This window comes from Eleutherodactylus coqui, chromosome 12 (assembly GCF_035609145.1).
Source record: "Eleutherodactylus coqui strain aEleCoq1 chromosome 12, aEleCoq1.hap1, whole genome shotgun sequence".
Taxonomy (NCBI): Eukaryota; Metazoa; Chordata; class Amphibia; order Anura; family Eleutherodactylidae; genus Eleutherodactylus; species Eleutherodactylus coqui.
The window spans coordinates 89012714-89025070 of NC_089848.1; the positions used below are offsets into that span (position 1 = coordinate 89012714).

The following is a 12357-nucleotide window of genomic DNA, read 5'->3' on the forward strand; positions in this document are numbered from 1 at the left end:
CACAGGCTTGGCTGGTGCGCTGTGTGCAGCCATTATTACGTCACTCGCAGCAGTTTTATTAGTAAAAGTCAGCTTGCAGCTTGTAGTCACTCACACAGCAGCTGAAGCTCCGGCTGCAGCACTTCCTGTCAGCAGTCCACTGACAGCCCGCCCCTACACACAGCTCGGGCCTGGCTGCCACTCAGGCAGGCGGCTGCCGTCTCCTGAGGAGGGGGAGGAGGTTACCTCACATCATACGGAGGCTTTCATGTCTGTGCTGCACAAGAGCCGCACACTGACCTACTAGGCCGGGCTCACACGGCCGTAAGCGTATGACGTTGCCGCGCTAACATCGCATTTTATCGTTGCGGAGCCGGCTTATGGTGGCGGAATTGTAGATGCGTGAAATACGCTGTCCTGCGCAGTCCACCACTTTTTCCCCTCTGTTTATATTTCCCGCACCACATAATGTAATTGCGTACGGGCACACGTATATACGCACACATAGAGAAGAATGGGCACTCTCTCTGTATATATGCAGAAAAAAAAACAGAACATGCTGCGGGTTGTTTTTTTTTTGCGCTCGCTTATTACGCAATTCTGACATGTGATTTGAACAGTGTAAGCTCAGCTACACACAGGCGGGTTGGATTCCACATGCGGAATCTGACCCTGTGCCCAGCTGGCATCCGCACGTACCCATCTTTTTTTAATCTTCTCTGTACTGTGGATGGTCCGCACTGCGAGCCGTCGGACGTGCGCAGTACAGATTTTTATTTATTTTTTTAAAACCTCTGCTTTTCTTGCGTCATTGCGGAAGGGCAAGTGGATCGGACGGGTTACTTTGACTTTAATTATAACTGTCCGCGTTTAATCCGCGCAAAAATAGAACATGCTGTGATTTTTACTCCACAAGTGGAAAAATCGCAATTGATTTCCGTTCGTGTGCAGAAAAAAGCGTTTTTCAATAGCATGTTATGGGCAGCATTTGCCGCGAAATCCGGAGGCGGATTTTCCGCAATGCAAATCCGCCCGTGTGTAGGCGGTCTAAGGTAATGTAATTGATTACCTGCGAGTTACCATCCGTGTAAGCCTGGCCTGAGGGTTCATTCATGCGACTGTATGCGTAAAAATGTTGCTTGGGCCACGTAGCGTTTTACCCGCTGTGTGACCCGGCTATCGCCATGTATGGCAGCGAGTGCGCTGCGCCTGACAGTGTATCTCACTCTCGCGGTCATGGCAGAGTTGCGTATGAATCGCCTCCCCATACACAAATGTATTCCGCATGGACATGCGTGTTGCATACACTACCCATACAAATGTTTAGGGCTCATGCTGCATGGTACACGGTGACATAGAGCATGCTTCGATCTTTTTCACGTGTGTATCTACACGCAGTGTTTACACGCCAATGTGAACACATCAATGAAAGTCCATGCGGCCGTGCGTCGCGTGAATATGCAGTGCAATCACGGCCGTGTGAATGAGCCCTTACAGTTGATGAAGCTATACACACACGTGCGAAAGGTTGTTCAGCCTTACCTATTTTGGTCCGAATTTTCGGACGACAGCCAACTATTGAAGTCAGTGGGTGCGCAAAATAACATGAAGCGCGTACGGAGGACATCTGTGTACGCTCCATTTTCCAGTGAACATTGCTAAGCAATTTTGGAAGAATACTGGACCTTCTACAGTTTTTTTTTTTTTTTTTTGTGGACACTCCTCAGTCATGGAGATTGGGGAATATCTGCAGCGATTATATGTGTGTCACATGACCTGGAAGTTAAACAACGGGAAGACAAGCGCCAACTGCAGCTAACGGAGAGGAACAGAGGAGGGGAGTGTGGAATTTATTTTTCATCACAAATTTAAAAAAAGGCAATAGGCGGTCTTATATATAAAAAGGGGGCACAAGGGCATTAAAAGGTGGTAAGAGAAGGTAATATTGCTGACTGGGGCAAAAGAAGGTGCTAATCGGAGCGCAAGGCGCATTGATAGAGAGAGGGGCCCACTGAGGGCCCACATAAGCCTGGAGCCGACCCTGCATGCAGTGCATATTTCAGGAGATCGTGTTTGCATGTAAACACATCCTAAGGCCTCGTGCACACGGACAGATTTTCTGTTCGCATTACATCCGTATTTTTTAGATATAAGATGGACAGCATACAATACCATTGATTTGCATTGGTGTATTCAAACATGCATTTTTTTACGCACATAAAAAAAGAAAAATAAATCACCACATGTACTATTTTGGTTCGTACCACGGACCAAAATCCGCCAATTAAAGTCTATGAGATTGTGTAAAAACACAGCAAATACACAGTTGCATGCACTGGAAAAAGTGACATAAATTGGGCCTTCTTGCTTTTTTTTTTGCATGCGTGAAAAGTGCAGCGAATACGTATGCAACGTGGACGTAAAAAAAAAAAAAAAGGATAGCACCAAAGCGCAAGAAATGAACATTAAAAAGACACATACACATATGCAGTGAAAACAAGGCAGTTTTACTGACCAAAATTGCATATGCCCGTGTGCATGAGGCCTAAGTTATACACTATGCTAACAAAAGTATTGGGACCCCCCAGCAATCCTGTGCTGTCAGGCGAAGGGGATACGCAACTCGGATGTGAGACCATTGGATATAAAGAAGAGTATCGCACAGGCATATCCCAGTACAGAAACCATCAAAATGTCATGATGGGTAGAGTTGGCAGACATCCAACTGGGTCTGGTGGTGGGATGTCACCAACCAATCAGTATGGGACATCTCGGAGCTTTTGGACCTTCCAAAATCCACTGTTGGAAATATTATTCAGAAATGGAAAACTTCTGGTGTGTGCAGTGCCGTTCTTATACGAGCTGTGAAGTCATCACGGACATCGTCTACTCTGAAACACTAACTCTGGAGATCTCACAGGCCACTGGAACATCCATTAGCACCAGAACCATCTGTAGGGAACTGCATGTGAAGGATTACCATGAATGAGTGGCTGCACAGAAGTCAAACATCACAGCAGTGAATGGACGGACATGCCCATGATGGTGATTGGAGCTCTGTTCTTGGACCGTAAGGCCTCTTTCACACGGGCGATATTGCATTGGTGTTCTGTGTGATATCGCAATTTTGTTACGCTACAAAGTCCCATAACTTTGTAGCGCTCTCTTGCTGGGATTTTCCGGGAGAGGGGGAAGGAGGGTGGGGCTTGAAATATAAGCCCTACTCCAAAAATAAGCCCTAGCTGAATTTTAAAAAATGTATATCACCAAATCGCTGCAACACCCTAGAGGGATGCCCCGGACACTTGACTAACACGGAAAGCTAAGAGGGATAAGTGTTGGCTTGTCACGGAGGCACTTACCAGGCTCTGGTCCCAGAGGGATGACACGTAGCCAAGGCCAGAGCAGGATTGCAGCACACATTCGACACCCCTAGGATAGGGAATGCCAATAAACAGAATGAGGGGAGTAGTAGTAGATATCACTCGTGATGCCAATGTTCCTACACACCGGTATGCTACGTGGCGGAGATTAAAGCATGGAGACTTGTGTATAGTACCCCGGTCCCCAGGAACAGTTAGGGCCCGGCATAACTTTACTTGAAGTAACTTATGCAAACAATTATTCAAAACAATGCAGGTACAAATTCTTTTAAGTGAAGGTAGAATCGAGATCAGGGAGGATACACAGGATGAAACCTGTCCTGCAGTGTCTCTACCGACATGTCATACAGCACACAGTGTTGATGCATGATTTGAGGAGCCCAAAGTCCGAATCTCAATCCCATTGAACATCTTTGGGAGTTTCTCAGGCACAACTCCCATATGGCTTTGTGAATCCAGCCTAAGAGAGAGTCTCGAACACAAGTGCTGTGCACCTACATATTGAGGGATTGTGCACTAAAATATTATTTGCAGATTATATAAAATTGTGAAGTAATTAACACAAGGGAGGATAGTTTATGGTTGCAAATGAATCTGGATAAGAGTCAACTGTCTGACACAGAAGACCCCAAGTGTCATCTCAGTGATATTTACTCCTATGCTTTTACACAGCAGTGATCATCGCTCAGTGAATGGAGGCGGAGCGCAGCAGGAATCGTTCCAGCTCCAGATCGCCTCCATTCACAGTAAACAGGCAGTTAGATGTTTACACAGGGTTTTTATGGCTGCACAAACCAAACAATGAACGAATTATCATTCCTCGTTCAGTTTGTGCAGGCATTTACATGGAATAATTATCGTTCAGATTCCTGCGATCCAGCAATAATCTAAACAATAATTGTTCAGGGTGAAAAGGCCCTAAATTGGGGGGTTGAGCAAAAAAGTGGCAAAGGAGGTTTAACACTGATAACTGTAAGGTTCTGCACATGGGCAGGGAAATACATGTCACCATTACACACTAAATGGGAAACCACTGGGGAACACTGACATGGAAAAGGACTTGGGGGTTTCAGTTAACTGTAAGCTTAACTGGAGCAACCAGTGTCAGGCAGCTGCTGAAGAGCTGGCTGCTTATTTCAAAAAGAAAATCGATGACATTTGGCAGGAAATAATATCCCAATCCCAGACTATCCCCGACCCTAGTCTCCTGGGTACTGCATCTAGCTCCTGCTTACTCTCTGTACTCAGACCAACGACAGAGGTAGAAGTCTCCAGATTGCTTTCTTCTGCTCGCCCCACCACCTGTGCTAGCGACCCTCTCCCCTCACACCTCCTCCGTTCCTTCTCCCCGGTGGTCATCTCCCATCTCACCACTATATTCAACCTCTCTCTGACCTCTGGCATTTTCCCTCATCTTTTAAACATGCCATCATATCCCCACAGCTAAAGAAACCAACTCTTGACTCAACTGATGCCGCTAACTACCAACCCATCTGGAATCTCCCCTTCATCTTCAAACTACTAGCCTGGTTTACTCCTGCCTTATAAGCTATCTATCAGAACACTCTTCTTGACCCCCTAGAGTCCATCTTCTGCCCCCTACACTCGACAGAAACCGCCCTTACAAAGGTGTCAAACAACCTCCTGACAGATCCCTCCATCCAAATCGAGGGATGACTACTCCCTACTGATCCTCCTCGACCTCTCTGCAGCATTTGACACTGTTGACCACAAACTCCTCTTCAGTATGCTTCGCTTCATCAGCCTAAAGGATAGTGTTCACTCCTGGTTCTCCTCCTACCTATCTGACCACTCACTCAGTGCCTCCTTTGCTGGCTCTACCTCCCCTCCTCTTCCCCTTGCTGTTGGGGTACCCCAGGGCTTGGTCCTCAGCCCCCTCCTCTTCCCTATCTATACAGCCCCTATTGGACAAACCATCAGGAGATTTGGCTTTCAGTACCATTTCTGTGCTGACGACACCCAGTTATATACTTCTTCCCATGACATCACAGCAACATAAGTCCAGAACACCACCGACTTTCTGTCCGGTGTCTCTAACACTATGTCCTCTCTCTACCTAAAAATGAACCTCTCAAAAACTGACCTACTAGTGTTTCCACCCTCTACAAACCGACCTCATTCTGATATCTCCATCTCAGTATGTGGCACCATCATAACTCCCAGACAGCACGACCGCTGCTTTGGGGTTATATTCAACTCTGATCTTTACCACCTACATCCAATCTCTAGCCAGAAGATGCCACCTGCACCTCAAGAACATCGCAAGAATCTGCTCCTTTCTCCCCATGGACACGCTAAAAATGCTCGCTGTTACCCTAATCTAGTCTCGGCTCAATTACTACAACTCACTGCTGATTGGCCTCCCCTGCGCTAGACTCTCACCTTTCCAATCCATCCTAAATACAGCAGTCAGGCTCATCTTCCTGTCCAGCCGCTCCTTGGACACCTCTGTCCTGCGCCGGTCACTGCACTGGCTGCTCGTCAAATACAGAATTCAATTTAAACTCACAACCTTCATCCATAAAGCCCTCCACAGCACCGCGCCGCCCTACATTGCTTCCCTTATGTCAATCCACCACCTAGCCCAGGCTCTCCGCTCTGCTAACGAAATCAGACTGAGTACCCCTTTAATGCAAACCTTTCATTCCCACCTCCAAGACTTTTCTAGAGCAGCACCAGTCCTCTGGATCGTGCTACCCAGTTTAACCATTTGTGTCTTCCAAATAAACAAACTGTTCTTCTTAATCTGACAGGTTTATTGGTTAACAGATCATAGAATACAAGGGTGCATTCGTGATGATGATAATGTGCGATTGGTAAAACTATAAGAATACAAATAATTTACATAAGTATGATGCATAGGAATCACGCATAACATTACACAACAGTAACATGAAGGTACATGGCAAAGTGGCTGCTACACATGGTATTGCATAGCTAATAGAGATGAGCGAATGTACTCGGATAAGCACTACTCGTCCGAGTAATGTGCTTTATCCGAGTACCGCTGTACTCGTCCTGAAAGATTCGGGACGCGCTGCGGAGCGGGGAGCTGCAGGGGAGAGCCGGGAGGAACGGAGGGGAGATCTTTCTCTCCTTCTCTCCCGCCCGCTCTGCCCTGCTCCCCACTGCGACTCACCTGTCAGCAGCGGAGCGCCCCGAATCTTTCAGGACGAGCACAGCGGTACTCGGATAAGGCACATTACTCGGACGAGTAGTGCTTATCCGAGTACGTTCGCTCATCTCTAATAGCTAACTAAAAAGTTCTAACTCCCTGAGTAACAACACAACTGACCACTGAACAGCTCTGCATAACATACTGTCACAGAAACAAAGGTAGCTTTCTTACCAGATATACTTTTACAAGGATAGTGGAACTTGAAGAGGAGGGTGCAAAGGCAAGTCTGAACTCTGCCTGTCTTTGGCTGAAAGTTCCTTCTTCCCACAATGCGTTGCAAACTAACCATAATGCATCAGTCTTTATGATAGAAAAACAAGGTGTCGTACATTTTTAACACAGCTAGATGGTGCTGTAACCACTAAACACCTAGAATGGGATGTTATGTAGCTTCGATTTCTGCTGGGCAGAACACATACCACATCTCCTAAACCAAACCCCTCTGTACTCCACCTGATAACATGCTCCCTGTCCTACTGACTGCAATCCCAGCCAGCCGCAGCCAACCACCCCCTGCAGTCATACCGATTCAGCCACTACATGGCTTATGTCTGACCATTGCCTATGTGTATAGCATCCCTCACTCTCCACCTCGTCATACCGGACACATCTCCAGCCCCTTTACCTTCTGTATCACCTCATTATTTGTAGTATGTAAGCTCGTTGGAGCAGGACCCTCACCCTTATTGTTTCCTTTAATTGATTACTACATGTAACCATGGTTTTTGTACTTTTGTCATTCTGTATCCCCCTGTTTTTGTAAGTGCTGCATAATATGTTGGCGCTATATAAATAACGATTATTATAAATGAAATGGGTGGACTACAATTCCCAGAGAAGTTATCAAAATTGGGGCTATTTAGTTTAAAAAAAAAAATACAGAGATCTCTCCCATCATCTATTTAAACCCAGGACTGTGACTGTAACAAGGGGGCATCCTCTACATCTTGAAGGTTTCTACACCAAAATAGAAGGAGGTTCATTACTGTAAGAGCAGTGAGACCATGGAACTCTCTGCCTGAGGACGTGGTGATGGCAAATTCACTAAAAAAGTACAAGCAGGGCTTGGACGTCTTTCTTGAGTGTTAGGCCAGCTGCACACGGCCGTGACGGGCTCCGCCACGAAATTCCGTGGCGGAGCCCGTCACGGCGCCCCCCAGGAGACCCCATACTTACCTGCGGATCCGGCGTCCTCGCTCCTGCATGGCGCTTCCCCGCCCACCACCGCCGCGTCATGTAACACGCCGGCCACGTCGCATGACGCGGCCAGCCGTGTCATGTGACGCGCCGGCCGCATCATATGACGCGGTGGCGGTAGGCGGGGAAGCGTTTTCACGCTATCTTCCGCTGTGCTACAGCAGAAGATAGCGTGAATGGATGGCTTCCGTTGACTGCAATGGAAGCCGTCGGGGCGTATACCCGCGGCAAATAGAGCATGCCGCGGGTGAGGAAGGGAGATTTCACAGTACGGAATTCCGCGGTGGAATTCTGCACCGTGTGCCCTGAGCTATTAGGTTCAATAGAACCTAATAGCTGCGGGCGAAGCAGCGGATTTTCGCAGCGAATTTTGCAGCGGAAATCCGTCCGTGGGAAGGAGGCCTTACAGTATTACATGTTATAATCACTTCAGAAGGGTTGGTGATCCGGGGATTATTCTGATTGCCAGATTGGAGTCGGGAAGGATCCACCCCCCCTCCCCCCCAAAAATGCGGCCGATTGGCTTCTACCTCATTGATATTTATTTTTTGCCTTCCTCTGGATCAACATGGGGGGTGTGTAATAAGCTGAACTAGATGGACATTATTGTTTTTTAGCCCTGCGCACTATATTACTATTATATGGGTGCTACACTTTTAGGCTAGCTCATGAGACTTGAAAGCCCCCTTAAAGAGGACAAATGAAACTTCCCTTGACTATATACTGTGTGTCACGGAAACCTTTATCCTTGTTTTTCCTTTGGGCATTTTCCCAAGTTTTCCTTCAAACAAGGACAGTGCAAGCCACGTCTGACCCGTTGAGCTTCTCATCTATAGCTTGCCATGTGTCATAAAACATATGGCCTACATTAACATTTATGTGCTCACATGACTTTAATAGGGACATGTAGAGACAGCAGCATGGATCCCCCCAGTATTTGGCTGAATACACATGATAAAAGGATTGCCGGGTTATTTTATCCACAGGAAGCCATAAAAGTTTTGCTTTACAGTTGAACAGGTCAGCAGGATGAAGAGCTCAGTGGTTACTCCCTAGGACTCAGGCTCCAGATGGTACCTCGAAAACAGCAAGGGATGAGGGTTAGAATCCACACTTCCTTACTGCTGCGTCCTGTGAAGTTTCCATTGTATATTTTCCATTGAAACAGTATTTTTTTGCAATGCTCGGTTTTACTAGAATTGAAGATATACAATGGTTTGATTGTGGCAATTATTCATTTATGCCATTTTACGGCGCGTATGGGCAAACATAAAAATGCATACAGTCGTGTGAAAGAGCCCTTATAATGCATTGTTTCAAAGGTGAAATTTTGCATTGACATCAAAGCTCCAAACAGCCCTCAGTCGTGGAAGGTTCGGAAATATCCCAATGATAAAGCCGCGAGGTTGTGAAGGATTCAAACTCCCTGCCATGCTACCCTCAGAACCAAACTGTTTTATGACATCCTATCCCTAATTTTCCTTTGGATGCATTCACAGAGCCATCCAATAACCCACAAGCTAACTCTCTTATGGTTGCTGTTTTTAGGGTGCCTTCATACTGGCAAGAAAAACGTGCGAGATTTGTGCGTTGCGAGATGTCCTATCTTTTTACGATATCACCCATTGTTTATAATTGGACCGACGACAGCAATGTCGGCCCAATTGAAAACGATGGGAGAACTGTGTCCGCTTCAATGGGGGATTCCTTTATCCCCGCAGTGATGCGAGGCTGTTTCCACATGAAAGGAGGTTTCGCATAGGTGGCAAGGGCGATATCGCCCTCGCCAGTGTGAAGGAGCCCATAACCTCTTCATGCAAAACTACATACACTAAATGCCCACTTTATTAGATACACCCATGTAGAAGCATGGAGAACCTCCTTTGTCCTTCAGAGCCTCGGCAATTCATCATGTTACCCATTAACAGTTATCAGATGACCCATGGTGTGTCAAGAATATATTCCCCATGGCATTACTCCTCTGTGGCACAAGGGAGCATCAATTCATGCTGCTTGCGCCAAATCCTGACACCCCCCACCCAAAGCACGGTACAACAGAAATCTGGAGTCATCTGACCAGGTGATGTTTTACCAGCTCAGTGATACAATTTTTGTGCGTTTTTGCTCACTGGAGTCTTGTCTTTCTGTTTTGCTTAGAGTCAATGGCGCTGGAACTGGTCGCCTGCTGTTATAGCCTTACCGTGCTGGGGAACAACAAGTTGTGTGTTCGGACACTTTAGTTGGGGCACCAGCGTTGTCTTTTGCTTCAATTTGCTAACTTCATCAGAATGATTCTTGACATCCTCTTCTGAACACTTTCAGCAACAAGTTGTATAAGTCCACAGGATCCCCTTTCGCTGGATCTTTTACCTCAATCACGACATTTTCTATATACTCTCCACATCATTATACAAGTAAACCCCACAAGGTTGGCAGTGAAATCTTGGTCCCGGCTAGTCTAGTACCAATTACCAGATCTCGTTGGAAGTCGCTAATATCACTGGATTTTCCCATCTAGTGAGAATTCACAATGCAACTGATCCACAGAAAATATGTCTAATTTCCATATAGGGAATCCCCAATCGTGAAAGGGCTAGGGTCTCTAATAACATGGTCATTCAGTGTAAAATTGCTGGATTATCAAATTGCAAGGGTTGTTCCACTTCTATCAGATTTGCTACAAGATGCAAACAGCTCTGTACATTGCATAGTGGCCTAACTTGGTACTGCAGGCTGAGTCCTATTGAAGGATGAGTCCTATTGCACCGAGGCCACTGCACAATGTACGGAGTAGTCTGCTTCTTCCTGCAAATCAGCTGGAAGTGGGACAACCCCTTTAAGGTTCTGCAGTGCTGGTTTAGTGACTCCTTCAAGGTTTTTCCATTTTTTTACACAAGCTACATTTTTTTTTGCATAAAATGTGACTGTTTAAGGGCTCCTACCCACCAGCGATAGTTTTTTTTGCTATGCGAGAGCAAGTAAAAATGTATGATTATGAAACCAAGGATTTTTCAATGGTTTCATACTTATTTGCGATGTTTTCACTCAAGCCTCTGTAACAGGGTGAGAGGTGTGGTCTGGAGTGGAAGGTATGTGTCACATAGGTTATTAGCCTCTGTGATGTAGTCTGGCCCTCTTTTACTCCAGGCCAGATCTTACAACCAGTCCAGCATGCCATTTAAGGAGACAGGTGGAAGTTAGAGAGAGGTGTGTGTGCCTGGGAGATTCAGGCTGCAGTTAAACTGTGACTTCCTTGGTGAGCAGAGAGGTGCTGTGGACGAGGTGCTGCGTGGTTCCAGCAGGACCCCTGGGGTACGCCTGCCCTTGAACTAGAGTCTGAATATACTGAAGGCGTAAGGACCAGCTGCGCTCTGGACATCCACAGGTCTGTGAAAACCTATGGACTTGTATGGTTTCCTCAGCTGAGGATTTACTCGCTTCACCTACGGACTGTGGAGGGTTAAACTTAAAAAGAGACTTTGTTGTTGCCATCATTTATTATTTCTCTGGAGACTCAGTCGTCTATGTTTTCTGTTAAAGATTACATGAATATGTCCCCCTAACAAAAGCCCCATCCCGGATGGTCTTCCCATTCAGTATTATAAATCTTTTCTGCCTATTCTAAAGCCGAAATTGACGGACCTGTTTAACAAACTGTTGTGGGGGCATCCCTGCCGAGGCAGTCCCAATAGGCTCACATCACCCTGATCCATAAAGACAGTAAGGACCCAGAATTATGTGGAAGCTACCGCCCAATATCCCTAATCAATTTAGACATGAAACTCTGGGCTAAGCTACTAGCCAAAAGATTAGAGCCCTTCCTGCCCTCCTTGATCAATGGGGAACAGACAGGCTTCGTTAGGGGAAGGGAGGGGAGAGACTACTGCATTAGATTACGCCATGCGGCCCGCTACGCTCAATGCCATAAGATACCCCTAGCCTTAGTAGGCACTGACGCCGAAAAAGGCTTTTGATAGGTTCGATTGGCATTATATAAAGAGTCTTGCACCACTTTAATTTCCCGGTGGAGTTTATTCGGGCGGTGTTCTCCCTCTACACGTGCCCCTATGCTAGGTTTAAAATTAATGACACTCTCTCCCCTCCCTTCAATATAAAAAAACGGTACTCGGCAGGGTTGCCCCCTTTCACCCTCTCTTTTCATCTTGGCTCTGGAGCCCCTGCTACTAAAGGTCAGACAGGACCATGTGGTCCGGGGCCTGCCTATTGGTGGTCAATCGCTCTCTACAGCAGCATTCGCTGACGACATCGTCTTTTTAATAACTGATCCGCAAAAGACTCTGCCCAGACTCACGGAGCTGCTGGAGGAGTTTGGCTCGGTCTCCAACTTTAAAATTAATTTTGCTAAGTCAACAGTATTGAATATCTCCATTCCTACAAACCAGTGCAAATTATTGAGAGCCAACTCTCCCTTTGCATGGTCGTCCTCCTCGGACTACCTAGGCATAAAACTATCTAAACACGCTGAAGATCTCTATAGCGCAAACTTTACCCCTCTGTTGGGCCAGCTCAAACACCTTCTTAAATCCTTCAATGGGCCACTTATATCATTGTTCGGTAGAAAAAATATTATTAAATCAT

At 46.4% G+C, this 12357-nt stretch overlaps 1 protein-coding gene across 1 annotated transcript in view; it reads right to left on the reverse strand.

The window, feature by feature from the left end:
- Positions 1-198, reverse strand: part of LOC136586445 (probable acyl-CoA dehydrogenase 6) — a 94090-nt gene extending 93892 nt beyond the window's left edge. Inside the window, exon 1 of the mRNA XM_066584532.1 lies at positions 95-198. The gene's annotated coding sequence lies outside the window, so the exon portion shown is untranslated. The remainder of the gene's footprint in view (positions 1-94) is intronic.
- Positions 199-12357: the final 12159 nt, after the last annotated feature.